This window comes from Gracilinanus agilis, chromosome 5 (genome assembly GCF_016433145.1).
Source record: "Gracilinanus agilis isolate LMUSP501 chromosome 5, AgileGrace, whole genome shotgun sequence".
Classification (NCBI taxonomy): Eukaryota; Metazoa; Chordata; class Mammalia; order Didelphimorphia; family Didelphidae; genus Gracilinanus; species Gracilinanus agilis.
In genome coordinates, this window is record NC_058134.1 from 155,502,213 (window position 1) to 155,529,705 (window position 27,493).

General features: G+C 36.9%; 2 pseudogenes; both read right to left on the reverse strand.

Annotated features, from left to right (window-relative positions):
• Positions 1-3,816: 3,816 nt before the first annotated feature.
• On the reverse strand, positions 3,817-8,704 carry LOC123249986 (annotated as a pseudogene).
• Positions 8,705-22,677: 13,973 nt separating this feature from the next.
• LOC123248969 lies at positions 22,678-25,921 on the reverse strand (annotated as a pseudogene).
• Between the last annotated feature and the right edge of the window lie 1,572 nt (positions 25,922-27,493).

Below are 27,493 nucleotides of genomic sequence, written 5' to 3' on the forward strand. Positions count from 1 at the left end.
GATGAGTTGCACTAAAAATATTAGTGAAAAATTGCTTTTCCATGGTATGATAGTGACTGGCTTTCAGGAAGTGAAGAGACAATAATTCTATATGAGCTACAGATTATGAAGGGTCAGCATAAAAGAAGAAACTCTGACACACAATTGTCATTGTGCTTTATGGGTATTTCACGGAGAGGGAGAGAGAGAGACACACACACACACACACACAGAGACAGAGAGACAGAGACAGCTCAAGTGTGAGAGGAGTCTACCCATTTATTACTTCTATTTTCTAGGCACAATTTCTAAGCATTAAGGATTTAAATATTAAAAGCAAGCAAGATAGTCCCTACCCACAAGGAATTTACAGTCTAATAAATGAAAATAATACATAAAGGGAACCTGGAAAGGGGGTGAAGGAGCTTACAGGATGGTATAGTAAGTGAAGAAAAGTGCAGGGAGTAGGACAGAGGCCTGAATCTGGGTAAGCTAAGACAAAAGCTCACCTAGGTGCAGAATTCAAGTTTCTTGATGGGGAGGTGGGTGTTGGGGCTGGAGTGGGAGACGGCATTGTTTGGAGATTGCCAGGAGGTGAGCAAGTGGCTATTAATAATTCAAATAAATTACTTAAGTATTATTACTCATCTACAGCCAACCAAATATTTTTGGGGTCCCTTTAACAGAGTGGAAAGGGCCAAGGAAAAGAAAAGTTCATAGTGATTTCCCACAATAGAGATGTTTGGGGAGGAAGCCCCTACTGCCCTGTTATTTTCTTCTTTGCCAGCTTTTCATCTAAATATGAGGAGGCTATCCCATCAGAGGGCAAAGGAGGATGTGGCTCCCAACTTGTGCTAAGGTATTAGTGGGACCAAAATGTCCACCATGTTTACCATGTTGATAGTACCTTGGGACAAGTGGACTTATTGACCAAGGGTTTCCAGAATCCCCAGGCTGTGGATCTCTTTCTTGGAGAATTAAGGAGACCATGCCACCTTAGTCCCCCAAAGGTGTTCTAAGAGCCTCAAAGAAAATTTTCCTTTCTCCTATTTTCCCAGGATCTTTCTTTTCCCAGCGAGGAGGAAGAGGGACCTGGGTAAACACAGACATTTCTCTTTGTTTTCTTTCCTAGGATAATAGACAGATTAGGCTGAGTGTTTACATCATAGGGCTTATTAAAATGTTTTATCTGATTTACTGGATCTGGGATTTTTTTTTAAAGATTAGGTCTCTTCTTGCTTATACTGTCATTGCAGCAGTCATTTATAGGCCCAATCCCACATTTGATTGGCATAGGAGTTTTGACCTACTCTATTTTTGATCTAGATCATTTCCCCTATCCTTAGTTAGTTTGTTAGACCCTAATATTGGGGGCTTACCATATTGGTGCAGGACATAAAGCAGACACCCAATTGGCTTTAACCCACTGCGGTTCCTCCTAAGCTCAAAATATCCATCAGCCTCAGCTGAGCTCTGTGGGAGCAGGGATATTACAGATGTGCAACATCATATCACTTAATTTTCCTTCTGAAAAGATAAGTACTTGAAGAAGAGGCTATTAATAAAGGCTTTTATTTTAATAACTTGAATCTGCTGAGGTGGATTGGAGAGGAGGGGGAAAAGAGATGATGGAAAGTGTTTATGTGTTTGGGTGAAAGGAGTTAAACTGAAGAGTGCTTTGGGAGAGCCAAAGAGTATGACAGGGGCAATGAAATGGAAGGGTTTACTAGGAACATTAATCTTTGTATTATTATAATTTTGAATTCCAAACAAAACAAAACTCAGTACTGTGGACTCAAGTGAGGGAAGTTTGCCACCATTAAAGCTCTATAAAAAGAAATGTACCAATATGACATTTGTTTGACAAGATTTATGCTGCTTAACAACTGGTAAATTGGAACCCAGGCCAAGCTATTGATCTGATGCTTTAACTTGATAAACCCAACTTACTTTTCTTTACATTTACTTTTTTAGGTTTAGAAAATTAATAACATACAAGCTAATAAATACATATTTACAACAATATGAGCATTGACTGGTTCTGGCTTTGGGAGATGTCAAAGCAATCCCCTTTGACCTTAGACAAATAATTTAATCCTTTTGGACTTTAATATTTTCACCTATAAAATGAGGAAGTTGGACCAGATGATGTCTCAGGATCTTTCCACATTTAGATCTATGATTTCTATTAAGTATTACAGAGGCCATAGGCCTCATGCTGCAGAAATAACTAGTGATAGCAGAGCTAAAAAAATTGAGCCAAGTAAGACCTCTTAGGGGCAAAAGTTATTTGTCCAGTTATTTGTGTTGTGTCCTTTGTGTATTGGTGTTCCCCTGTATTCTGTGTGCGCTTATGAAGTCGTGCGGTGGTTGTAATGTTAAATGTCTTAAGGAACAGCATTTATAAGCAAATTTGTCTTTCAGGGAAGAACTAGCATAGTCAGATGAACAACAATTATAATAATTAGCTAAATTTGAGCCTGCGGGGGCAATTTAATAAACTAAGGTCCATGTGGTTACTGCTGGTGAAGTTTTAGGGAGCTTGTTTTAAACAAAAATTTGTGAGTTTAATCAAAATTGTTCCAGGTTCTCGGTTAAGAAGATTCCTAATGTGTAGGTAGGCTGGGCTCTCTAACTAGATTTACCTATATATATCTCTCATTTTATCCCCCAACCACTTTGTGGTTGAAGCAAAATGTTTTTTTTTATATACTTCATGGACTTATTTGCATGTAAGCAGCAAAGAATTGCTAGTATTTTTCATTTTTCCTCTTCTTGGGTAAAAAAAAAGTCAAAACACTTGTTCTACCATTATTTATAGATAAATACTTTCTTATCCAATATTAGGTCAATAGAGGTTGTGATTTCTAATTCTAAAATGTTACCCTATGCATAATACAGATTTGGGATCTGTACTTTTCTATTTCTTTGTTGGTTTCTATTTGAGTTCTACTTCTGCCTTTAGATAATTTGAACTGGAACCTGAAAATCTAACTTGTCAGTTGCCATATAAATATGAATATTGAGTCTTTTTTAACTATTGCTTAAAGGTATAGTCTAATGTTTGGTTCCAGTATGACTGACCTGTTGCTCAGTGTAACACAGAAGCTTTAAGGAATATACATAATAGCCATCATAATTATGCAGAGAACACCTCTGGGAACTCAGAGAAGCAAAAGATACTTTTGTCATTATTTAAGGCAGATGAACTCTAAATAACACTGATTCAGATTAAAGGCTTCACATTTAATATCCCCATATGAGAAATTCATGACCCAGTTAAAAAACACCACCACCATAAAATTAGCCCTTTGTGAAGGCTAATGAATGTTAGAGAATTAGTCATTATCTCTCAGAAGACTGTACCAGAGGAACTTCATTCTTGACCATAATTGTTCAAATATAGACCATGTTTTCTAATTGTTATATATTGTTTTTTCATTCATCTAAGTGACTCAAGTAGCTGTCATCAGGACCCAAACTTTGGACCTAAAGTGAATGGAAAGATAGCCACTCTGTCCTTGTTAAGCTATCAGAATTTGTAGAATGGAAACATTTTGCACAAAATCCTATGATCTGAGGCTGTTGTTGTCAAAAACCAACATAAAGATATTCTTTCTGAAGTGATTTGAAAGGAAAGTGGAAAAAGCTCATAAGGGGTTTGTAATATATGGAGTGCTTGAACCTGGGCCCGAAATGATAGCATTTGCTCATTTTCAAATTTCTATGTAAACTTTGGACTCAGACAGATAATTGATAGAAAAGAGTTGACTCCTGCTGCATGTCATTCCTTGGAAGATGTGTACTCTGCCTTTAACTAAATGAAAGCTGTTCTTCTCAAGTTTCTGGACAGGAATTGGAAGGGACCAGAGTTCCATTCTTGACTGAAGCTATTGATCCGTTTTTAAAGGCTTTGACTGGGCTTGCCTTACTGATGAAATTCTTGAGGAGATCATGGTCCATTTCTGCAAAGCTTGACATTTGTGTAACTATAGTCAAATGATTGATGCAAAATCAGAAGCAAAAGTCCCCTAAATCCTGTAGTTCATATTTCATAGCAGCTAAAAGCAGAGTGATGGCATTGTCCTCACAGATGCCTTGTTTGATAGTTTACTTACAGAGCTTTTTCACTTGTCTGTCTCTATAAAATGTAGCCAGATCTAGTAGTCCTATTGCATCCTCTAGAGAGAGGTTGATAATGTATGTTTAGGTATTCCAGAAAGACTAGGTAAACAGGATATGAAGATTCATTCATTTCTACTATGTCATTCTCGTTGCCATTCAACACAGAACAAAAAATGTTCACACCTAAGTTTTAAGAAGGACCTCATGCACATAAATATATTTTCCATCCTCCAGAAATTTTAAGTCCGCAGTTTCAGGATTATCAGATTCTTTCTTAGTGATTGAGCAACTGTGAAGTGGTCATCCAGCTCCATGGAGAGGAGGCACCAAGATACAACTGGTGTGGCAAAGCAAGCAAACATCATTTGTGCAAGAAAAGTGGATGAGGTGTGGAATAGTCACAGACTGGCCCCAACATGGGTCCCATGTGTAAATGTGGTTACTTTGGGTCTTAGCTGCAGAAGTGTGGGCAGAATGGCAGGCCGTAACTTCAATCACTATCCTTTTCCACATTGACTGGAGTAGGGTAATATGGTTACTTTTCTTGCCAGTACCCAACTGGCCAAAAGAGTTGGCTCCCCAAGCATAAAGCTGACCTTTATTTGCTAATGCTAATGCATGTATATAGCCACAGACAATCTTCCACACCTGAATACCTTGTAATCCTGCTGTTCTACTGCATTGGCATTGCCACTGCTGCCCAGTCCAGGCTACCAATTTTCATTGTATCCCTGGACATAAACCATACCACTCTCCTCTACTGCCATTGGGCATGGCTGTGACCATTTTATTCTGTAAACAGCAAGTAACTTTCTGAGGAATGGGTTGGTTGGCTGTGGAATTAGCTCCGACCTGTCCAAATTTATTGTAACCCCAAGTAAATACCTCACCCTCAAAGATGTCAGCACCAAGGACTAGTGAGATCCACAGGCTACTTCGATGAATTTCCTTTTTCCTATAGTGGTAGAGATATGGGTGGGTAATAAACCATGATCAGTCATCCATTGCCTAACTGACTATAAGCATTATGGCCCTAGATATACATTTGTCCTTCTTCTGTTGTAATGATGACGTAAGGACTACTTCTGTAGCTTAAGCAGGCTATTATTATTTTTTTGCCACATAAGTGATTGAGCTGATGTGGTTCAATAGAATACAGGATATCACCTGTTCCCCAGTAGCTGTTACAATTGGTACCAAGCATAATGACCTTATTGTTTTCTGTAGAGTATATTCATTGCCAGCACTGCCAAAGACATAGGACTGATGAATTGACTTCAATCCGTCTGGAGGACAAGGGGATAAAACTGGCCACTTTCTCACATCTAGCCTCTTCAATGAAGACAAAAACCCATCCTCTGTTACTTGAAAACTTTTAAAGCTTTAAGGCCTAGTGCTCATCCATGATCTTGTTCTTTCTCTGCCCTTATGAGATTGTCTTCCTGATCAAGGTTAAAATGGTTGAAAATACTGAACTTGAACAGAGCTTGAGGTTGGTGAAAGCACATAAGGACATTTAGGAGGTTAGGAAGTAGGTTTGGGAGGGGGTAATTGGAAATGTTGGTGTAATTAAGTAGCAGATTATATCATAGTTGAATTATCACTTTTTTTTTTACATTTTTTTTAGACCCTTAACTTCGGTGTATTGTCTCATAGGTGGAAGAGTGGTAAGGGTGGGCAAGGGGGGGTCAAGTGACTTGCCCAGGGTCACACAGCTGGGAAGTGGCTGAGGCCGGGTTTGAACCTAGGACCTCCTGTCTCTAGGCCTGACTCTCACTCCACTGAGCTACCCAGCTGCCCCCTATCACTTTTGATATATACCGAAATCAAGGGGGAAAGCAGCGTGCTTTTTTCTTTGTACTTCTTTTAGTCCTTGAATAAATGGATAGACTGATGGCATTAGCCCAAGTCTTCTGCTCCAAAAGATCTATAGAGATGATAGCCCCCTTTAATACTGCCTTTCTCTTTCACTGCCCAGGTATACCTTCTTTTACTCTTTTCATTGTTTATCTGGGCTGCCAGTTCTTGGCTTAGCTCTAAAAAAACTTAAATTTTCTTTTCTACTTCCAGATCTTTCAGAAATATCTTTATGATACTAGAGAGAAGCTAGGATAGGGTCCTTCTAGCAAAGGCTTTGATTGATCCAAGGAAGTATATAGGCCCTATTTACTGAGTTCTGATTGGTTGATTTAATCACAAAATATTCTTACCTAGCAAAGTTAATTATTTAATTGGGGTAGAACAATCACTGAAACTCCATTCTTATGTAGTAATAATAACATATCTTCTATACCTTATTGCTTTAATCACTTTGTGCCCTCATTCTCTTCAGTGGCACAGATCACAATTCAGCCATACTTTTGACATTGTGCAACTTTCATCCATATCCTCCTACAAATCCTTCATAAGGGATTTATAAAGCATCCAATATGCTTTATGATCCCTTTACATAAGTACAGTTGGAGCATATAGCTGATTCTTATTTAGGATACAAGACCAACTACTTTCTTTTTCATATCATATATCTCTTTGACAAGTTGGGCATTGCTTCTGGTACAAAGTTCTTCACTGGCAGTATGTGGTTGCCAGTGGTGTCAAACTCAAATAGAAACATGTGTCATTAAGTAGTCCATAAAGATATCTGTGGGTCACATATTGACTTAATTTAAAATGTTAATGTTATCTTTGTAGTTTTATTTATTTTGTTAAATATTTCCCAATTACATTTCAATCTGATTTAGGTCATGTGTTTGATACCTCCATTGTAGCCTATTTATTCCCACCAAAAATCTTTCCAGTGCCATATGGATGACCTGCAACTTTAATTCATCAAAGACTGTGGTAGTCCTTGTTTCATAGTCATTTTAATCACTGGGAAAATACTGATGATTTTAAAAGAGCAGCTTTTTTTTTTACATAGAGAAAACTATATATTGGGGAAAGGTTCTTGATTTGGAGTCAGAGATTTGGGTTCAAATACCTATTATGTCAGTACCTTTGAACAAGTCACAACCTCTATGAGCATCAATAAAATGAGAGGGTTGACATATATGTCTGTGTATGTAAGTATATGGTATATGTACATATATACACATATATATAGGCCAGATAGAACATTTCTTGGGGGGTGGCATCTGGCCCACTGGCTCTAGTTTGCCCATCACTGATCTAGTGTATTGGCCAAGAAAACTCCATAGACAGTTCAAGCACGCAGTGGTCCGCAGGGTCACAAAGAGTCAGGCACAATTGAAGGACTAAACAATGACTCTCTCTCTCTCTCTCCACATATATACGTATATATCTATACATCATATATGTCACATAGGTGAGGTATATATGAGGCCATTTCTAGTTCTCAGTCTATAAGTCTATGAAAACTACTATGATACCTTCATTACAGTTAAACCTACTGCCTTCCTCCTATTCATTGCCCATCTTCAGTGTCCAAGAAGCAGTTCTGTCCCTCACACTGTGGGCTCCTTTCTTTAAGGGCATAGGCATGCCATGTGTTTCAGCTGTGTGGGATGGGAGACCCTGGGCTATTGTGATTGATCAGATCCCTCATGGGCGTTTCCCCTTGGGCACATGTTCAGGCTCTATCCGGATCCAGCCGGATACAACCGCGAGAGACCCGTGAGTCAGCCACCTGGAAGAACCATAGGGGGAGAGAAGGGAGACCGAGGCGCAATAAAGACAAATCAGTCTTAATTGTGACAAGGCTCGTTTATTGTGTGCAGGGAGTGGGTTTATATGCTTCTAGGGCTGGGGTAAGGAATTTTCCAATGGTTTCAGGCCATTGGTCTCGCCACGCCTATCCCGGATGAAGCTGGATAAGTTTCTATTCCTAACATAAGTTTCATTTCTTGGGAAACCCTTCACTAAGTTTTGTTTCTATGGTCTCTATGGTTTTTAGGTTTCGATCCTTGGTCTCTGACAATTCCCCCTTTCTTTTCTTTTAAAGAGGCGATTTTGCCAGGACCGCAGCGACGGCCCCTGTCTTAGGCTACACAGGGGGAGTTACTTGGCCATCAAGGGTCAAGAACCTGTGCTAATCCCGTCATTGGGTTACCGCCCTGCCGGTGAAACGGAGATGGTCACTGTCAGGCAAGGTGTGTGGCCGTTCAGTGTCTGTTATTTCTATGCGATGGTATTGGACCATAGGGTACTTAGTGAGGGCTGAGTCAATTTTCATTTTAATAAATCCGGTCAGGCGTTGGAAAGCCCAAGGGCCAAAGGTGAGGAATAAAAGGAAGATAAAAAGGGGGGCTAAAATGGTGGGGATCAGGGTGGAAAGCCAAGGGGAACCTTTTAGGAGATTGTTAAACCATCCTTCCCGAGCCTCGGCCTCCCTTTTTCTTAGGGCAAGGCGTTCTCGTAATTTTGCCATAGATTCCCTTACAATGCCAGTGTGGTCTGCGTAAAAACAACATTCTTCTTTCAGGGCTGCGCATAGTCTGCCCTCTTTCAAAAAAAGGAGGTCGAGACCTCGCCTATTCTGCAGAACCACTTCTGACAGAGAAGTGAGGGACTGTTCCAAGGCCGTGACAGACTTCTCCAATGCGTCTAAATCAGATGTCATAGCCATATGGAGAGCGGCCATGTCTAGGGTGCTGCATTACCCCACAATCCTCCTGGTTCCTCCTCAAAGTGGGGGAGGGTCAAACCACAATGCAAATGATATTGTAATGAGATAAAGGTTACAAGGGGCAGTTAGTGTGCTCTTACTTAGCCTCAGAATAGGGTTTTCTCGTGGAAAGCACCAACAATTATTGTGGTCACTAGGGTCCTTGGGCATTGGTTGTCCTAACTGAACCCACCTTCCTCATCAGGAGCATTAGACTAGAGGCTAAGATTTCAGGATTCTATTCCTTTGCCACTAACTAGTCGTCTAACACTCAACAAATCATTCCACATTTCTTTGGCCCAGTTCCCTCATTAGTAAAATGTGTACTAGATTGATGATCTTTAAGATTTCTTTTAACCTTAGAGTCCTATGAAAGCATAAAGATGTGCTGTTAATGGTTACCGTTTGGACACGTTGTTTATCTACTTTGGGACTCAGTTTCATCTTTAGAATGAAGAAGTTAGACTAGATGAGCTCTGAGGTTATTTCCAGCGCTAAGCCCATGTTGTGTAATGTTGTGTAATGATGTATCATGCCAAGTTTTCTGTTAATTATATCAATTCGGGTCTTTTCACCATTGGGAAATTGATAATTATATTTAATAAGATAATGAAGACTCTGAATCCATTTATGAAGCAAATATAAATGGTACAGTAGCCTGAGTTCTGCCAAAGTTTTAATATTTAATCAAGTGTTACAGGGACTTGCATGCGCAGTAATAAGCATTTAACAGATATTACTAGAAATGAAATGAAAGTGAATTGAAGCAAATAGAGAAGGAAAATGTAGGATAAGAGAGGATGTACTCAAGTGTAGGAGAATACTTTCTGTTCCTGTTTGCTTGAGTTCCTTTTTTTCCCCTGAAACTAACCTTATATTTCTCTTCTTCTAGAGTTATAGCAGTAAATAATATTCTATAAATGGCAGCTGTTTTTTAATAATGAAAATCTGGTTCATTATGTGGCATACGAAATTTTCATGAGTAGCATAGCTAGGTAGCATAATGTCTGTCTTTTTTCTTGCCTCACCATATAAAGTACTTAAGAATGCAAATTTATTTTAATTTTTTCCTTATTATGAGGTTAGTAGATGAATAATGGAAGAATGAAAGAAAAAAAGGAAAAGTGATACACTGTTGTAATTCTATATTTGGATTTACAAAGGAAGAGGGAGGGGAACAAAATAGAAGGTCTCAATGGAAATTTTAGATTATCCATGATTTATCTGTGGTTTCCCTGCTTTAATTTATTCCAGTAAAGTGATGATTATGGGAAGATTACCATGTTTTAAAACAAGCTTTTGGGAAAAGAAATTTAACAGAATTAGTTTATTCAGAATGAAGATAAATAATAATTGAATACTTTCCCCTGCTTATGTTTTGCAAGAGTCATGAATATATTAAAAATAAAAAAAGTTACTTCATTTCAGTGTTTCACTAGAAACCACAGAACATGAAGATAAAGTGTCTAGAGACTCAGATTTATTGACATTTAGAATCTGGTTTTAATTACTCTCAGTGATTTCAGTTCTCTTTTTTTGCAGACATTAGATATGCAGTTTGCCTAAACTCATTTTGCTTTTCTGGAAAGCATACTTTTTCAATAAAAATGTTCAATAGTAAATGATTGAGTATTTTTCTTGAGAATTCCTCTTCTTGAGCTCTTTGCCAATTTAATTATCAAAATGCTGAATTTTGGAAAGATTCACTTTTATTTGGATGTCGCAATATCATTGTTTAATATTTAATGATCTATAATTTCATGAGTGTGGGGATATAACTCATGTGGAAGCTTTATTTTAGGTGGCATTGATAGAACCAATACTTTTCATGAAAGTATAATTCAACCCCACATTTTATATAATTTTTGTGAGTCTTTTTTTCTTGTAATTTGGAAATGGAAATCCCATTGCCAGAACAGAACTTCTGCCTTTCTAGTGTTGGCAGGTTGGTTTGATTTAATCAAGGAGAGCATTAGTCAGTGTATCGGGAGAATAAGATTTAGTCAAGATCTGCCACACACACAAAAACATTCATATGTATGTTCCAGTGTGTATATGTGTATGTATTTGTGAAAGGAAGAGAGAAATAGAAAGGGAGAGAGACAGACACAGATGGAGGTCTATAAATAACTAAAAAAAACTAACACAGTGAATTTCCACAAAAATAAGGAAAATTAGCTAATCTAAAAATTCTAAAAATTAAATGTTACTTTAAATAATTATTATTCATCTTTAGAATTATTTTAGATTGACTTTTTCTGCCAAAGCTCTGGTATTTGAAATTTAAGCATTCTTGTAAAATGCTGATTTTCATTCATTGATGGTTACTGGAGTTTAGTGTCAAGGCAGAATCTGTTAAGTACGAGTCATTTATTCAAGAATAAAATGTATGTAAAGTAAAGTATGGAATTTACTATGTTAAAAACATTGAATAAGACCATTAGAAAAATAAAGGGATGAAATCACTAATTAAGAAATTAGGCACATGTTAGTGTTACCATAAACTAGATAAACACATAATTGCTTTCTGACTGTGAACGTGTTAGAATAAGGGTTAGCCAGTTATATGGCTATAAGGTATTAGATATTGACATTAGCTACAGTTCGTTCTTTAAAATTAGGTGATTTATAACATAGCTGAATAAAAAGCAAATTGTTTTTAATCACTTCTCTGTCACTCAATGATTATACTCCTACTCCCTGAGTGATTCGAATTTGTAAGATGTTTTTGAAAGCAACAGCAATTTGCAGAGTTATACTCTAGTGGCCTGAAAGAATTAATGCCATTTTCAGATTAAAAAAAAAAAATATATATATATATATATATACATATATATATGTGTGTGTGTGTGTATACGTATGCACACATATGCATGTGTATTTATATGTGTGTATGTACATTTATTCAATATATGTATGTATTTCTGTATTTTAGAACAGGAATTGACTGTCTGCTTCCTAGTATTAAGCCAGCTATAGAGGATTACCAAGGCACAGAATGGAAGGAGTGGGCATAAGAATGAATGAATGAATGAATGAATGAGCATTTATTAGGTACTTGGTGACAAGTACAGGATTCAAAATGGAAAATTGGAGTGGTTCTTCATTTCAAAAGGGAAATAATAAGTGGAGGAGCAACTACAGAATAAATGGAAAGACCTAGGGGGCTCCTCCCCCCACTTTTTATCAGCATTAAGAATCTGAAAGAGTTATCTCTTACTATTCTATATTGTTTTCAATTTGTTAGTTTTTTATACTAATTAATGTTGTTTATCTCTATTAGTTTTGCGAGTTGATTTTGGTACTGTTTCTGAATGTAGGATGCCAACTCAGAGATAAGACATGTCCAATTGAGTGATGCAGAATAATCAATAAAAGATTTATTGCAGGCAGAAATTAGGGGTAGAGGAAGGGAAGTTGGACACTATAGGTAGCATTCATGGATACAAAAAAAACCCCACAATGTCCTGGGTCTGCAAATTCAGTGTGTTTATTTTGTAAGGTACTACATCTTATTCTCCCATCTTGCTGGTTCCTCCACCTCTTATACCTTTTGCGTTCAATGAATACTTTCTGTATCTATTTTTCTGATTCCCTACACTAAGACTAATAAGATTGCCACATATTTAATTTTCTTCTCAAAGGCTGACATTCATTCCTAAAAACCCAGTTTTGGAATTGATTTTGATACCCTAGATATATATGTGCACACAGACACAGACACAGAAGCTAAACCATATGTGTCCTTCAGAGAGAGCAACGTTCTTCTCCCAAACAACATTGATTTTTATCTTGTAACTAAGATGAAGTCATTCAGGAACCATCAAAAGAAAACATGAGATTTATGGAACTCTACCTTCTGTCAAGGAATATAGCCAGCCTTTCATGAGGACTTAGTGAAGCAATAATAAAAATAAATTTAACTTCTAAAACCATATGGAACCTATTCCTTTAGTAGGACTAATGTGGGAAAACTGGTCATAGAGGCTGATATTCTACCTCCTGACTATGCTGCTAATTAAAATCCCTTCCTTTCTTAGTGTACCAGTTTGTTGTTATTATGAACAACTGCCGTTTACTGGGTAGCTACAAAATACTTTACTCTTCTTAGGAGGAGAGACATGATATAATGAAAGGAACTTTGGATTTGTAATTAACAGAATCTCAATTTAAATTCTGGATGTTCTACTACCTAACATCGTGACCTTTATCAAATGGTGTAATCTCTCCCAGACTCAGTTTTCTCATCTGTAAAACAAAGGGGTTGAGTAGATGAGCTTTGTAGTTCTAAATAATATCATGTGTATATGACATATAGAGCAGGGAGCTAAAGTGGTAGGTTAGAGCAACTCGCCTGAACCTTCAACGTTCTCCTCCAAATCAAGTTTCAGAGTACCAGAGCCTAAAGAAGGTCAGGGCATGATATTTTTACAGCCTAAGAGAGACTTAGGAGGTTGGCAAGAGACATCTTTGACACCAGGATAGAGGTCTGTCCAGAGACCACATGTGGACAAGAGCAGTGGCCACCACAGCAACTGTGGGTGTTCTCAGCCTAGAGACATCCTGGCTACAATTCCAGGGTGAGAGGAATGCTGGTAGTCGCTCACAAGGGAGCAGGAGCCCTGCCTGCAATTCCAAGGCAAAGAGGATGACTAGCTCATGCAGCTACAGGGGACAAGGGGCCCTTTCTGGGTAAAGACAGAGGGCAGAACAGGAAAGCAATGACCACTAGGCTCGTTCTCCCTTGGTAAGACTGAAAAACTTTCAGCAGCCCAATTCAGAACTAGCTTCAAAAACAACAGCACATAAAAGCCCAAAGATTGGGTCAGAGCCTCCCCTCTCTGGGTGAACAGAACCCCAAATTTATCATAAAGTTCAAAGTAAAAAAAATGGGCTAGAAAAATGAGCAAACAACAAAAAAAAAGTTTGATGATTAAGAGCTATTATGGAGGCAGAGACTACCAGGATATAAAATTGGAAGAAGACAACCATGTGAAAAAACTACAAACAAAGCCTCAAAGAAAAATGTGATTTGGACCGAAGCTAAACAAGAATTCCTAGAAGAGTTGAATAAAGAGACAGGAGGTAGAGAAAAAATTGGGAGAAGAAATGAGAGTCATGCAAGGAAATTGTGAAAAGAGAATTAACAGGGGGCAACTAGGTGGCTAGTAGATAGAGAACAATGCTTGCAGACAGGAGGTCCTAAGTTCCAATCTGGCCTCAGATACTTCCTACATCCCACTGCCTAGTCCTTACTGCTCTTCTGCCTTAGAACCAACACATAGTACTGGTTCTGAAATGGAAAGTAAGGGTTGAAAGAAAGAGAGAGGGGAATTAACATCTTAGTCAAGGAGGAACAAAAAATACTAAAGAAAATATCATCTAAAAAACCAGAATTGGCCTATAATGGCAAAAGACACAAAAATTCACTAAAGAGAAGAACTTCTTAAAAAGCAAAATAGGTCAAATGGAAAAGGCAATACAAAAATTCATTGAAGAAAATAATTCAGTGTTTTCCCATTTAATTTTAATTTGATCTTTTCTCTTCACATACAAAAAAAAATGTTAAACATTTTTCAGTTTTGTGTTCCAAATTTTTGCCTTCCTTCCCTTCCCCCCATTGAGAAGGCAAGCATTTTGAGATAGATTAAACACATGCTATCATTTAAAACATTTCCATACTATCCATGTCAAAAAAGAAAATGCAGAGCAAAAAAACCTAATTAAGTTCTTAAAAAGTGCTTTCATTAGCATTTAGACTCCATTAGTTCTTTCTCTAGAGATGTATTTTTCATCATAAATCCTTCAGGTTTTTTTTTTTTTTGTCATCATGTTGCTGAGACTAGATTCACAGTTATTTTTCTTACAATATGACTTAAAATTAATTTATGGTTATATGATTCATGTTCTTTTCCTCACCTATTCCCTCCCCCCTCTCTGAGCTAATGGGCAATTCCAGTGGGTTATACATGTATCATACAATATTACTATATACAATGTTCTCCCACTTCATTTCTTTTTGCATCTGTTCCTGTAAATCTTGCCAGGTTTTTCTAAAAATATCCTGTTTGTCATTCTTATAGCAAAAATAGTATTCCATAATAATAATAATAAACTACAATGTGTTCAGCCATTCCCCAGTCGATGGGCATTCCCTCACTTTCCAATTCTTTGTCAAAACAAGAAGAACTGCTACAAATATTTTGTTCATATTGGTCCTATTCCTTTTTCCTTGGTCTCTTGGGGGTACAGACTTACGTATTGCAGGTATATGCACAGTTTTATAGCCTTTTAAGAGTAGTTCCAAATTTTCATCAGTCACATTTAAAATAACGTAAAAAGAAACAAATTTAAAATTTTCTTTAATGTCCAGTTCTCGGCCCCCCGAAGAATTATACTCAATTTTGCTAGATAAGTTATACTTGGTTGTAATCCTAGCTCCTTAGCTTCTAGAATATCATATTCAAAGCTCTCTATTCCTTTAATAAAGAAATTGCTAAATCTTGTGTGATCCTTATTGTGGCTCTAAAATATTTCAATTGTTTCTGGATACTTGAAATATTTTCTCCTTGACCTGGGAGCTCTGAAATTTGGAAATACTATTCCTAAATGTTTTCAGTTTGGGATCTCTTTTAGGAGATGATTGATGGATTTTCAATTTCCATTTTATTCTCTGGTTCTAGAATGTCAGTGAAGTTCCAAATAATTTCCTGAAATATGAAGACTAGTTTCTTTTTTTGATTATGAATCCAGGTAATCCAATAATTCTTAAATTATCTCTCCTAGATGTATTTTTCCAAGTTAATTGTTTTTCCAATGAAATATTTCATATTTTTTTCTTAAAATTTTTTCATTTTGTTTTATTGTCTATTGAGATCTTGAGGAGTAATTAGCTTTCTCTTGCCCAATTCAGATTTTATGGAATTATTTTCTCCAATGATCTTTTGAATTCTTTTTTTTCCATTTGGCCAAATTCAAAGAAGTTCTTTTCCCCATTGAATTTTCATGCCTCTTTTTATCATTTGGCTAATTCTGTTTTTTAAAGTGATATTTTCTTCAGTATTTTTTTTACCTTTTTTACCAAATTATTAACTCTCTTTTCATAATTTTCTTTCACCACTCTCCTTTCTTTTCCTAATTTTTTCCTTTACTACTCTTATAATGATTTTTAAAATCCTTTTTTTTTAGTTTTTTCCAGGATTTTTCCTGGCCTTGGGTCCAACTCACATTTTTTACTTTGAAGCATTGCTTTTTGTTGCTTTGACATCACTGCCTTCTTCTAGTTTTGTGCCTTGAAATCTTCTCTGGCACCATAGTAATTTGTTATTCCTAGATTATTTTTTGTTTACTTATTTTTATAGGCTATTTCTTGACTTTTAAAACTTTATGTTAAAGTTGAACGTTGCACCTGGGGTGAAAGGAGAACTGTTCCAAATACCAGGCCTTTCTTGCTGCTGTTTTCAGAGCTATCTCTGAATTTCTATAGTTTTTTAGTGCTTCCAAAGTTCTATGATCTAAGGAAAATTGTGGTCAATACTCTCCTGGTCTGTGCTTTGATCTTTACACAGGAAGAGATTTTATTCCCCTGTAGCCACTAGTGCTAGTACTCCTCCTTCCCCTGATACTGTGACTAGGTTCCCCACTCTCCTGCAGCTGCAATTGCTAGTGACCTCACTCTGTCTTGGAAAAAAAAAGGATATTTAATGAAGTAGAGGACTTTCACACATTCCTGATGAAAAGACCAAAAGTGAATAAAAAATTTGGCTTTCAAATATAAGACTCAAAAGGAGCACAAAAAAGTAAACATTAAAGAGAAATTGTAAGAGACTCAATAATACTAAAATGTTTATATTCCTATATGGGAAGATAATCATAACTCTTAAGAACTTTATTTTTATTGGGGCAGTTAAAAAAGAATTTACATAGACAATGGGTATAGTTGTACATTACATTATGTTGGAATGATCTCCAAGAAAGAAGGAATGAGAAAGAGGGATGTGTTAGTAGAAATTGGGAAAGGAAAAGGTAGAATGTGGACATTTTTTCTCACATATGTAAAAGAGACACATAAGGAAAAGTTTTTTATAATGGAGGGGAAAGTGGTTGGAGGTGGAAGGTACTTGAACCTCACTCTCATCAGAGTTGTTTTGAAGAAGGAAGATTATATATTTTATATATATATATGTGTATATATATATATACACCTAGTTTTGTATATATACTTGACTAACAGGGAAGTAGGAGAGGAAATAAATAAGAGAAAGATGATAGGATGGTAAAAAGGAGAGAGTATTAAGTGGGGGCAATGATTAGAAACCAATAGCCTTTGGAAGAGAGACAGGATAAAAAGAGAGAAAGAAGAAGAAACAGAAGAAAATAGGATAGAGGGAAACATAGCAATCATAACTGAATGTGAATGACATGAACTAAACCTTGAAATCAATGCAGAAGGCAGAATGGATTAGAAACCAGAATCCAACAATATGCTGTTTACAAGAGACATACTTGAAACAAACATAGAGAGAGTTTAAATGAAGGGCTTGAGCAGAACATGCTTCAGTTGAAATAAGAAAAGCAGGTATAGCTATCATTATCTCAGAGAAAAATAAAAGCAAAAATAGACTTAATGAAGAGAGATAATCAGGAAAACTACATTTTGCTTTTTAAAAAAGTACCACAGACAATGAAGTAATATAAAAAAATAGAGCAAGTTTTTCTGATAAAGGCTTCATTTCTTAAATGTATACTAAATATAGAACCAAGCCAAATTTATAAAAATATGTCATTCCCCAATTGATTAATGATCAAAGAATATAAACAGGCAATTTTCTAAAGAAAAAATTAAAGGTGACTTTGGAGTCTTACGAAAAATGCTCTAAATCACTATTGGTTAAAGAAATGCAAATCAAAACAACTCTGAGACACCATGTCACATCTGTCAGAAATGACAAATTCTGGAGAGAATGAAGAAAAAAAGGTAAATAATGACATTTTAGTGGAGGAGTGAACTGATCCAACCATTGTAGAGAACAACATGCAACTAGTTTCGAAGGGCTAGTTGCCTTTGACCCAGCTATACCAATACTAGGCTGTGTTTCTCAAAGAAATAAAAAAGAAATGAAAAAAGAACTGATATGCATAAAATATCCATAACAGTTTTTTTGTGGCACAGAGTTGAAAATCAAGTGGATGTCCATTTGAGGAATGGCTGAACAATTGTAACATATGTTTCTGATGGAGTACTATTTTGGTATAAGAAATGACAGGGGGTGCATTTCACAGAGAACATGGCAAGACCTTTATGAACTGATGCAAAGTGAAATGCAGGAACTGGGAAATCATTATGCACAGTAATAGCAATGCTATAATGATGATCAAGTGTGAAAGACTTATTTACTTCGATCCATACAATGATCAAAGGGATTCGTGTTTAAAAAATGCTATACACTGCCAGAGAGAGGATTGATGAACTTTTTGTGCAAATTGAAATATAATTTTCTCACTTTATTTTTCTTGCTTTTTTTGGAAATATGGCTAATATGGAAATATGTCTTGTATGATTTTACATGTATAATTTATATCATATTGCCTGCCTTCTCAGTGGGTGAGGGAAGTTGTGGGAGGGAGAGAATTTGGAACTCAAAATTTAAAAAGAAATGAACATTAAAATAAATAATAAGCTAAAAAGCTAAAAAGTAAAACAAAACATGTATGTGACATTTGGAGCATTAAAAAATAAGTTTGCTCACATCATCCATGTGAGACAGTATAAATACTATAACTGTACCCCTTCCCCAACTTACAGAGGAGAAATATAAGGACCAGGAAAGGGACATAACTTTCTCAAAGTCACACAGCTACAAGTGACCAAATGAGGACTCCAGAACAAGGATTCTGATGTTATGTTCAGGGTTCTTTTTACTACATCATTCTTTTCTTTTGCATGGATTTGCCAAGAGGAATGAATGATCAAGAGGATACTTTTCAGGAGTTTGACATCAATTTGTAGAGAAGTAAGAACTGCCCCTTTGGGTCAACGAGGTGGCACAGTAGATAGAGTTCTAGGTCTGGAGTCAGGAGGACTGAGGTTCAAATCTAAGCTCAGATACTTGCTAGTTGTGTGACCATGGGTAAGTCATTTAACCTTGTTTGCTTAGCCCTTGCCCTTCTGTCTTAGAATTGTTACTGACAGAAAGTAAGAATTTTATAAGAAAGAAAGAAACAAAGAAATGTTCCTTTAATGAACATTTGGATAGAGGCATTGGGAATCTCATTTTAGGAAGGAGGGGGAAACCAACAAAATACCATATCATTAAAATCTAGTCCCATATGATTATTCTGTATGACTTTGAGCAATCCTAATAATCTCCCAGCTTTACAACAGATCTGTTATAGACAAGGCAAAAAGCACCTGGAATCAACTAAGAATCCCTGACAAACTTAGGCTCAGTTCTAACCTGAATGACAAGCAGCTATAAATAACAGGAGAAATAGACTGTTTGCTCTGGCTGGTCTTTCATTAGTATAACTCCAGCAGGGTTCGATAGACTCAGTGGGATAGAATACAAAACTAGTCAGACTTCAAAGGAGGTAAGATTCTCATAGCTTGACAGATTCCCATAGACTTTAAGACATGGGAAGAGTGAATTGTTAGAAGAGGAACAGCTGACACTGAGGCCATCACATGTTGGTCCTGACTTTCTGCCCACTGTTCAGAAACTTTCTTATTTGGTTTGTTTGGGCTGTCATGTTGTTGAATTTACTAAATGAATTTGTATGCCAGTTATTGTCATGTTGGGGTGGAAGTGTTAAAAGGAAACTAATCCTTGGAAAGCCTTTCCTACAGCTTTAGCCACTCCTAGACCATTAGCTTGTCATATGCAAGTTAGAACTTGCCAAGTGTTAAATAAAATCTGTCAAATTGTCTGAGCATAAATATTGGAAGCATAAAAATAAACATCAGCATTCCACTTTCCCAATAAAAGCCATGAAGCTGTAAATGGATACTTCATTTAGCCTTTTAAACAAAATGAGTTGATCTGACCTTAGTCTATCAAACATACCTTTTCTGCCCCTCCTTTGTTCTCAACAGATGCTAACTGGCTGCTTTTAAAAATTGTTACTATATTATGTTATCATTGGAGGTACATTTTCTATCCCATCTTTTATGAATTCTAGCAATCTCCAACACCCTCAAATCAAGTATACTCCATTTCTTCTTGAAGGAGTATTGATTCTCCATAAGCCTAAAGCTGTTGTGTGCTTTGGCTCATACAGGGTTAATGGCAGAGGCCATGTCCATGGACAGTGGCCAGGTCAAACCAGTATCTGCTATTTTGTTGGGAAGAGAAGCTCTATGTAGAGATGGAGAGATGAGGCATTTGGTGGGGATAGAGAAGACATGCAGAGGTCTGAAGTGCTACAAGTGTAAAGTTTAGGAGGTGTCTGGGTGAGGTCTTGATCTAGGGTTTCATAGATTTGGGAGAGCATGGAAAACACAGAGCTATATTTGGAAGCTTACTCTGGTGCTAACCAAAAAATCCTTGAAATGGGAGGAACCCACACTAATTCCTCAGAAACCTAATGGATTAGTCTCTCCTTAATGTCTGAAACTCTCAACTGTGAGCTCTGGTTTGCATGAGGATTTGTAGTACCGTTCCCCGTGGCTCCCTTTTAGGTTAGGATCTTACTTTTTTTTTTGGTGTCCCACCTGCAGAAGAGGTAGAAAGTCACTGCTATACCCCTGGCTGTTGGGAGACAATTAATTACTTCCTGGAGAATTATATAAATGAGCATCAAGGGAAACTGTGACTTCATCATTAGAATAGATCTTTAGAAGCAAGGTCCCCTTAATTCCAGTTTTCTCAGCAAGGAGAACATTGAATGATGCAGTTAATTGCACAAATACAAGTACAGAAAGTTCATGTTTCTAATGGATTTCTCTAGCATTGTAAGGGAAACTGGGAAAGGGTGAAATGACTTTGTTCTCTCTACTTGTAGTCTACAGGCTATTTGGGTGAACCTTGGGAGGACTTTGCAAGGTGGAGTCACCTTCTTGACTCAGTCTGGCAAATTACCATGTTTACCAGGAGTTACACAGTTAGTGTTGTTCTTTACCCGACCTTAGAAGAATGCAGGAGATATAAGCAAATGATTCAAGGCACAAGGCATGTCTTATTTCTCTTGTGTTGTCTCTAGCAGTCTACTCCTGGTTCTTTGAGGAGATAGATATGCAACATGAAAGTGTGCAGTAATAAAGTCCATTTCCAAAAGTTGCCATTCTTTCAGAACTGAAAATGGTATCCATGGTCTTGCAAAGTTTCATTTTAAAATGTATTTTATTTTTGGGAATTATTTATTTTGTGAAATTATTCCAAACTTTAAGAATTTTTCAAAAATGAAAAATATTTGGGGGAAGAATATTTGTCTCTGAGAGACTTTATTTTTGTGCCTTCCTTTTCCATCTCTGTTTTCTTTAACTTCTTTGGGATCTCTGTGCCTTTCTACAGATATCTTTCACTTTCCTTTTGGGTACTAATAGAGTACCTTTCCTTTTTCTTCTCTGTCCCTTCTAGCTTTTATTTTCTAAGAATAATTCCTTCATTTTCAACAAACACCAAAGGATTGTAGATCCTGTTAGCCAATAAAGTTTATCAAAGACCAAATAATGTATTCTAGAGGTGGAATTGAATAGTATGAGAATGTTCCAGGATTCTGTCTTTGATCTTTAGTAGCTCACTTTCATTTTTTTATAGTTGTTTCTTCTACATATTCTCCCCCAAATGTCACCTCTTTATGAGCTCTAAGACTCTATTTACATTTGCATGCTGAATATTTCCATTTGGATATTCTAATAATTTAAATATGTCCAAAAGTGTGTTCAGTCATCTTAACCACTACAACTTGTACTTCTTAACTTTCCTGTCTTTTTAAATAGCATTTCTTATTTTCAAAATCTGAATGCTCAGAGTAACTTTTGATTCTGCTTTTGACATTAAACCCTCATGCCCAAATCTCTTGGCAACTTCTATCACTTTTCCTTACAAAATATCTCTTGCATCCATCTCCTGCATATGGTCACCCCCTTTGTTTTAGCCCTCTTCCCTGATCTCCTTATCTTCAATTCCTCTTTTCAACAATCCATCTTCCACACAGCTGCTAAAATAACAGCAAGGCATAGGTCTCCCTCATATAATCCTTCCCTACTCAGATGCTATCATTTCCTCTCCATTGCCTTCTGAGATACAAGAAGCTTTAACCTTGAATCCAAGGCTCCCTACACGCTAAGCTTCAAAATACATCATATTATTTCATTCTTTTCCCCTTTGTGTTCTGCATTTCAGATAAACTACATTACTTGCAATTCTAAAGATCCTGGAGCTATTCCTTCCTTCTCTGGCTGTGGCAACTTTGCTGAGGCCATCCTCTATGTTTCAATCAGTCTTACCATGTGTTCTTTAATGATTAAGATTTTCAAGAGATTGTTTTTTTGGATAAGAATATCAATCTATTGATTAGATTAGTATTTAATCAATAAATCTGTGATTTTTGATCCTCTCAAAAATCAATGTCTACTTATATCATTTAGGAGTTCATTATTCAGTCTCTCCTTAAGACAGCCCAGGACATCTCTGGTTGGTGAATAGTTGATGAGTAGGTAGACTTTGAGATCTCAGCTTTTTCCTCATTACTTTTTCCCAGAGGAAGAAGATCTTTATCTAAATAAGGGAGATATTAGCATGCCCCTTCCCCAGTCAGGTAGCTACTCTGCTTGCCCCACCCCCCATCCCCAATTCCCCCCAATTTACTTTCAAATAAGTCAGAGTTCATCATGGCTGATCATTCTTACTTTTTTTTTTAGATACTTATGTTTAATTGTGCTATGATTGGGAAATTGACTACTTTAATAATAGGCTTAACACACATGTACAATGTATGTGTCACTTATCCTTACATTTTTCTATTTCCAAAAGTGTCATTTAGTAGGATTGGTCCAAGATGTTCTTTACCATTATTATTATTTTTTAAACTAAAACTTAGAATGAATGGCTGATTTCAACTTGCTTCCTTTCCATCTGTCAGGTCTACAGTTGTCTCTGTTGTACTAGGACTGTTTCCTCTAGAAATGTCATCTGTTTGCTCAGAAACTACTCCAGCTTCCTCAGCTGAAGGTTCAAGGCTACCTTTCTGAAGAATCTCGGTGGCTTCGTGCTCAAGCACCTCTGATGGAGTCAAAGGTTCCAAATGAATACTGCCTTGCTCACTAACATCAGAACTAATAGATTCAGGTTCATCTCTTTTTCTCAAAAATTGCTCAAAGATTACATCATTTGATGTTAATTTCAAATTTTTAGTATTCCGTGAAGAAGGCTTAGCTTCATTGGAGCTGTTAGTCTGAGCATTTAAAATTGCATTCTCTGAACTTTGGCACATCTTCAATTCAGTTTTGCTATCAATGTTTTTTTGTTGTTTTTCCATTACCTCTTCGACATCACTATTATCTGAAACAGAACTGAAGGATTTCTTTGAGCCCCTATCCTGGGCTACTAGGTTGGGGTCATTTTTCATATTTAAAATGGCTGTACTTTCTTCATTCTTTATTGCTGATGAGCCTTTACATGAATTTACATCACATTCTTTTTTGGCTTTCTCTGAAGAAGCATTTTCTTGTTTTCTGTGAAATAACACAGCCCAAGTGTTATTTTATGTACTTGAATTTCAAGAGATGCAGCTGTTCCTTATATTTACCTTTCAGAAGTTGATGTTTCTGTTTTTCCTTCAGACATATTAGGTCTTGAATTTTTCTGTACGAAAATGTTAATAGCAGCTCTTTTTGTAGTGGCAAAGAATTGGAAATTGAGGGGATGTCCATCAATTGAGGAATGGCTGAACAAATTGTGGTACATGCTCGTGATGGAATACTATTATGCTCAGGTGTAGCTTCTTTTTCCATAACGATTATTTCATTCTTTAACTCTGTATATTGTTCAGAAATTGAGATGGAAACAGGTGTATTTTCTTTGATAATTTGGCATGTGTGAGTGTCACTTTCACTTAAATGTGTGGCCATATTATCTATACCAGAAACATCAGTTAGGAAATCACAATTAAGGCACACTACAGTAATGCCCCTCAAGTCTTCCGAATGCTTCTTAAAAATGCAAAACCTTTTACTTGCACGAGCACTGTGAAAGCTCATCATGTGATTTACATAGGCTTTACTACAGCTAGTGTTGTATCTGCATAAACTACAGTGGACATATGTAGGAAAATGGTTTGCAAAATCTTTTATTTCCGAATAACACTCAATGCACTTGTGAACTCCCCGACGAAACCTTAAATTCCTCAATGCTGTATTAACTTTATTTCTCTTTGTGCCCTTAGGGCCTGGCTTATTTTGCCCATGAGATGTTTTCGGTTTGGATTTGGATTTTGTTGCAGTAGTTCGTGTACTATTTTTTGCAGTGGTACTTTTTGCAGTGGTGTTTTTTGCAGTAGTATTTTTTGCAGTTGTATTTTTAGTCCGTGGAGGAGATAGCTGAAGGGTAGATGTGCTTGCACTAATAGAAGGTGCAGTTGATGCTCCTGCCTGAAGAGGTCCAACTGAAGCTCGGATAGTAACTTTTGTTCCAGGAGGCAATCCTTCCAATTGTTTGGGTTTTTTAAAGGTTCGATGTTGAGTCTTATGATCCATTTTCTCTTTGCAAGTCAAAAATTGAAGTCGGCACTTTGTACAGCGATATATTCCTTTTTTCTGATGTTTCATATAATGATGCATGTATGGTGTTGCAAGTTTAATAACTTTGAGGCAAAATGGACAAAGCAAATTCTTCGTATTTTCATGGGAAGTTCTAAAATGTGTTTCCACATCAGAAAATGATGATGATCTATAATTACACACCTGACAAAAATATGGCATTTCACCAGGTTTATGATTGTCCTTCATATGTTGTAAAAGAACTTGCTCTGTTTCAAATGATAACTCACAGATTTTACAAATAGTAGAAAACTCATGGGGGGTATGTGTACTTTCAATGTGACATTGCAGCTGGAAAGGTGTGGGAAATTGACGATAGCAATGTTGGCAAGTCGTGTGGTTTTCCCAGCTTTCACTGCTCTGTTTCTCAAGTTCCAAATGGTGTTTCATGTGGTTCATAAACCTAATATTATTTTTAAGTACTTTCAGGCAACTGAAGCATTTAAAGGTTGTATGAGTCTTCTGTTCTTGTAGATTATCTCCTTCATGTTTCCCATAATAAAAGTCATTAACTAACATGATCAATTTTCCTTTATCAGCATCAGCAATTTTATTTTTACTTGTTGCACTTGAATATTCTGTTTTATTAGATCCCCAAAAGAAGTTGTTTACCCTTTCTGGACAACAATACTTCATGTGATTTTTTAAAGGGTCCAACAGATTAAAATGAATGTTACACTTTGGACATGCTCTTGGGAAAGGTCATCCATTTTTAGCAGAAGTAATTGTACCTTTTGAAAGTGTACTCTGTGATGGCGACTTTACTGAAGAGAATGGGGATGAGGGATGAGTTCCAGCAATACCTTCACTGGACTTGGATTTCTTTGAAGCAACACTGTTTACTTCAGAAGTAGAGAGACGTTTTGTTACAAAGGAACTTTCATTTAGACCTGTTAAAGTGTGCGTTGGTCCACCCTGGTACTGAGGTATTCCTGCGTTTTGTCTCAAGTCAAACAGTAACCCTGAAGAATTATTAGGTACAACTTGTGGTGAGCTCACTATCTGACCTGTAGATCTTGATAGAGATTGAAAAACTGGTGAAGTTGCCATAGGATTGGATGTTGGAGTCATGTAGTGTTGACTGCTTGGCTTGAATGAAGCTACAGCACCTCTATTGGTGGCACCATTCTGTATTCCTCTTGTTGATGAGCTGGGGTCTACTCTGTTCAAAATATTTGAAATGGCTGGTTTTGAACTTGCAATCTCCCCAACAAAAATTGGCTCATCATCATCATCATCATCATCATCATCATCATCATCATCCTCCTCCTCCTCAACTTCTTTTACTTTCTTCTGCTATGGTTCCAGCTCTTCTTCTTCACACTCCATAAATAGTTCAGCCATTTTAAAATTATCTTTTGGGTGAAGAGGGTTGTCACCCATCAAGTTCCAAAACTAACTTTTTGTAAAATGTCACCCAAATGACAAACATCAATATTTTGTCATTTGATTCGTACCAATTAAAACATGGAACCAGAATTCAGAAGTCTTCAGGTCTAACTCTCACCTCCATGAAACTCACTGTACTGATGTCAGGTAAGTCAGTAAGTCTTGGTTTTCTAGTCTGTTGAATCAGAAAATTGTGGCTTCCTCAGAAAGCACAGAAGTGAAGCAAGATGTTACCACATGGTCCAAAAGAAGAATTAAAGTCTTTAAAAGGATTGTTTGAGGTGAAGCATAGAGATAAATACAAGGAGAGAATGTTTCTAGCAGAATATTCCAAAAATCTTGAGAAACAGTTTTTTGAGGACAACCTCTGATTGAAGATCGTGTGTGGTGCGGGAGTGGCCTTACTGGGGCACTGAGGAGGAGGAGAAAGAGGAGGAGGAAAAGGAGGAGCAGGAAGACACCGCGGCTACTGGGAGGACGGTGGCTCCCATAGTGGAGCAGGCACCTATGCTGCGGGAGAGAAGAAGGGAGGGGGGCGGGGGGCTCGCGAACCCCTGATCATCCTTACTTTTAATCCTTCCAAGAGCTTATCAAAAAACAGAAAGTGTCAATTTTTTTTGATAGCTTGGGGAGCTGGGAAAGCAACCTTAGCTTGGAAGCAGGCTGTTTCAGCCTGTCTTGGGAGGATAAGGAAAATTATTTCACATAGAAATATTATTAATAAATAATACAAATCAATATTGATTTTCCTCATTCTTATGTCAAAATATTTCACTTCTCTCAAGTACTACAATTCAGGCACTGTTTCCTAGGTTAAGCCATTCCTGATTGTCCTCTAAAATGTCTCATGTCATTCTGTTTTCATCTTATTATGTTCTTATATTCTAAACTGAAGTTTGGTTACTTGCGAATGTGTCTCTGCACCACTACTAGATCGTAAGCTCCTTGAGGATAAAAACTGTGTTCTCATCCTTTATATCCAATGCCATCCATATACTAGACACTCAATAAATGTTTAAGTAAATTAACTCTGAATTAGTCATTAGAAAAGGAAGGACAGAAGGAACTAAAACAAAGGGTTTTGGGAGACAGTGTGATGCCATGGAAAGAGCATTGACATTGGAGTCAGAGATCTTGATTCAAGTACTCTTCTACTTACTGTCTGCTTAACTTTGGGTAAGTCATTTAATTTCTCTGAATCTCAGTTTACTCATCTGTAAAAGGAGGGAGATGTACTGGATATTTTCTAAGGTCTCTTCCAACCCTAAATCTATAATCCTATGATTAACAAAGATACTAGTTTTCCTTCCCCATATTCCTTCTCTGTCAGTAGAACAACTTCTCAATTCCTTCCCCCATCCACTAAAAAGAGCCAGATCTAAAAACAGGGTTCTGGCCTGAGATCCCAAGAGACCCTGCCTAAGTTAAGCCTTGTCAAGCAGTAATTTTCCACAATTTTGCAGGCATATAAACATGCGAGTTTCCAGGCATTACAAAAGTAAGAGCCACGACAAGAGCAGTGCCCTTTTCCCAGCCTTCTTTCATGAGTTAGGAACCATGTGTACCTGGGCTGTTGTCTTGTATCTGACCAGCCTCACTTCTACACCTTATGGAACAAT